This window comes from Cupressus sempervirens, chromosome 11 (genome assembly GCF_028749045.1).
Source record: "Cupressus sempervirens isolate cs-2001-9-10 chromosome 11, ASM2874904v1, whole genome shotgun sequence".
Lineage (NCBI taxonomy): Eukaryota > Viridiplantae > Streptophyta > Pinopsida > Cupressales > Cupressaceae > Cupressus > Cupressus sempervirens.
In genome coordinates, this window is record NC_143128.1 from 230,195,997 (window position 1) to 230,200,287 (window position 4,291).

Consider the following 4,291-nt stretch of genomic DNA (forward strand, 5'->3'; position numbering starts at 1 on the left):
GATGATTGTGGGAGTCCTATTAAAGATGATAGGTTAATCTATCTCATTCATAATAAGTTGCCATCTAAGTACTCTACATTTGGTTTTTCTTATAACACCTTAAAGACTACATTAGGGTCTACCTATCAGAAAGTCTCTTTTGATTACTATGCTATACTATTGGATGAAGAAGAAAAGAAATTGAAATCAATGGGGATTCTCAATTTTCCCAAGTCAAAGGCGTTGGTGGCAAATAATGAGGGTTTTCAAAATTCAGCTGGTCAATCTTCAAATAAAGGAAAGGGAAAGAATAAGAAGTGGAAGAATAAAAAATTAGAGGATGCAGAAAAAACAACACCAAAATCAAATCAACAAGGCAAGTCTTCCTCGAATTCAAATAAGAAGGGGGACAATAATAAGGACAAGAAAAAGTGTGCCTATTGCAAGAAGTTGGGTCATGATGAACATGAGTGTTATCATAAAAAGATTGATGAGTTAACAAACATCATAAAGAAACACAATGTTCCATTGCCTAGTTTTTATAAGGAGAAAGGATCTTCATCTTTAGATTCAAAGGGAAAAGGGAAAGCACTCATGGAAAACTCAAGTTCTTTAGAAAAATAGATTCTTGACTCAGGTGCCTCATATCATATGGGTTCTTCAAAAGGAGATTTTTCTTCATTGAAGTAGTCCAAGGTACCACACATATTTGTAGGAGATAATAAAAAAATAGAAGTTGAAGGGAAAGGACAAGTGGAGGTGGAAAATGGGGAATTCAAAGGCATTCTCTATGTTCCTAACCTAAGCTCTAATATCCTCTCAATTTACCAAATCACTCACCTTGGAGATGGAAATAAAGTTGAGTTCCTTCTAGATTCAATAATGGTGTGCACCCTCAAAGGTGATTCAATGGTTGTAGTGGGGAAAGTTAATCATGACACAAGGTTATATTCTTTCTCCCACTTTGTGCCTAAGTCTCCTTCACATGCCTTGTTGACTCAATATCATCCACAAATCAAATTATGGCATGAGTGGTTTGGTCATCTAGCCTTCTACTATCTTCAACAATTTTTCTCACAAAACATCATCAAAGGTATACCTACAATCAACTTTTCCAAGGGTGAATGTTCAACATGTTTAGTGGATATGCATCTAGAGGAGAAGTTAACTAAAGGAAAGTATTCAAGAGCACCATTTTTTCTTCAGTTGGTTCACATGGTACTAGCAAGTCATTTTGTAGTGACATTAATTAGCCATGGTCACTACATACTTACTTTCATTGATGACTTTTCACGCTACACATGGGTCTACTTTCTTCATCATAAGAATGAAGCATTGGATAAGTTTCTAGCCTTTAAGGGTCATGTTGAACAACAATCAAAGATAGCCATCAAGGTTCTAAGGATGGACAGTGAAAGTAGATATGTGAACAAAAGACTTAAAGACTTTTACAAAATTAAGGGTATTGATCTTCAAAATCCATCAACATTCGGCCCACACAAGATAGATATTGCATCACTAAGGTTACAAACTCTTAAGTCTATGGCAAGTTGCATGATACAAGCCAACTCTCTAGATCCATCACTTGAAGTTGAAGCAATCAATAGTGCCAATCACATAATTAACAGGTCTCCTCATAATGCCTTAGATGGAAAGACTCCTCTTGAGGCATGGTATGACATAAAACCATTTGTGAGTCACTTTAGAGTCTTTAGTTTTCCAACATGGGCAAACATATCTTCTAGGGGATGCAAGGCACTACCACCACCTAGGCCTTGTACTTTCATCAGATATGAAGACAATGTTAAGGCATACATACTTGTGTATCCTAAGACACATGAGATCTTTGTAGAGAAGGACGTACACTTTAAGGAAAGTTCACCTAGCTTATCCTCTAATCCTCTCCCCACTTCATACATTGTGGAAACTAATAGTGAAACCAGCGATAGTACTTGAAAAAATTTAGATAAATGGGGTTCTATTGACAGTTTCAGTGAGAGGTCACAAAATCAACACATTCCACATGTATATATAGCTATAGTGATAGGTCTAATACAATAGGGAACACCTAGTCTTCCAGCTCTAGTATCCAAGGATGACTACATAGCACATATTTCAAGTTTGTTTGTGGAGTCATATATATCAAATTTGGAAGACATCATTGATGATATACATCTTCTCTTTGATGGAGAAGATCCTTCTTTGGTTGTTACGAGGGCTCACTCTGACCCTCATATCCATTCTCTACATGATCAATCTTCATAAGTTGATGTGATTGTGGATACTTATGTACAACACTTGTAGGAGGTCTCTTTATCATTTGAAGAGGCAATATGCTCTTTGTGATAGGTTCTACATCGATCCTTTCTATATCTGATAGTGTTCTTTTTAGTAGCATTAGAAGGGGCGAGAGTCTTTATAAACATGGGGATAGTTGAGCAGGTTACAAAGGCATCATTGATCATTGGGATTCTTTCTACTCACAAGGGAAGCATCTATTATGTACCTATGATATTGTTTCTTCCAAAGGAGAGGAAAATTATTCAGCAGTCTTGGATTAGCTTCTACATTGGATGGCTATCACTGATCAGTACTCTACATTTGGGGGGGGGAATACCTTGTCTCTCTTCTCATACTTCTCTATTTTATATACTTGATTTATATCGTAATGGGAGGGTCTTAATTACTCCATCGCATCTAGTTTTTTCATCTCTCTTTTTGGGGGAGGGGTTTTCCCATGAGGTTTTCACTCTTTCTCCATTTTATGAGAGATTACATTGCATTATGTACATGGGTACCTAACATGGCCTAGTAGCTAGGACCCATTGTGTATTTCATCTTAGCTTTCATAAGCTTAAGTGCATTCCCCTAAGTTGCACTTAAGGGGGGGTGTTGGTGTAAATAAGTATTTACTATTTACACTTTACTTAAGTTTACTTAGGTCAATGCATTATTTTATTATTTCTTAGGTGAGACACTTAGGAGTTTGCATACTCTTATGAGTTGTCATGTTGAAAACATTGGAGTAAGCAACTCTAATTCAACACATGGTGTCTACTACACTAGAGTTTGCATAATTAATTGAGTTGTTATGTAGCCAAAATAGTTATTTGCACTCCTAATTTAGCACATGGTGTCTACAACATTTTTTGCATGCTACACCTTTGTAGGCTTATCCTCTCATCATCGCACTTACTCCTATGCTTAATGGAGGATAATCCATATCTGGTGGACATGTGCCTAGTTATATGATTTATCATGTTTCTAATTCCTATGCATTCTTGAAGCATTCGAGAGGCCTTTATATATAGGCACTCATAGTGTACTTTCACATTGAATGAATATTATATCATCATTCTAATCATACTCTCTTTGGTATACTAATGTTCTTGTGCTTGAGTTCCTTGCTCTTGGGTGAATTTTTCCCTAAGGAAAATTCTTACACAAGTTTCCTGACATTTTTTTGTTTGAATTACCACACATAATATCTCTTGTGACATTTTATTTTTTCACCTTCACATGGACCATGAAGGCTCATGCATTGCATGAACCATCTCATTATATGTGTTTACACTTGAGTTATGGGGAAAATATAATAGCCATAGTTAGAAGTTGGTAGGAAGATTTGTATAGAAATAAAGAACTCAACCAATACATAATGTTAAGGGAATCCTATTACTAGCAGTGTAGATAATTCATTAGAGAAAAGATAAGTGATATATTGCCCATTGTGTTGAGAAATATATTATTAGGCAATAGTTTAAGATAATGTACTTTTCAAAGAGGTGTATAACTTCATCAATATATTAGTACACAAGTAATCGCTTCAACATTTCAAATATTTTTTATGGTGCAAGTATACAAAATTGTGATATAATTTAAAATTTCTAGGGTATTGAAGTCTACATAGTAAGAAGCATGATCTGCAAAGGACCTACTACCCATCGTTACATGTCAAAATCCCATTTAAGTATGCCAATTTTAAAAAAAAAATGTTTATAAGGAAGTATGTAAATTGGGAATTTTATGAGACGTGGTAGACCTTTGTTTGAAGTCAAATATATTATGAAGCAGTTTTGATTTAAGTGTATAAAGACATCTTTATTTTGTAGCAATGTTGCATTGTTTATAGTGTGAATACATCGAGAGTGATCAATTTTTTGAATTCAACATTATTATGTTTGCATGTACATGCCATACAATTTTTATGTTTTCAAGACATCCTTTTCAGTTGTGATGGAATTTTATAGCAATTACATTGTCATAAAATGAATACACACTAAAAAACACCAAGAGGCTAGAGGGAAGAGAA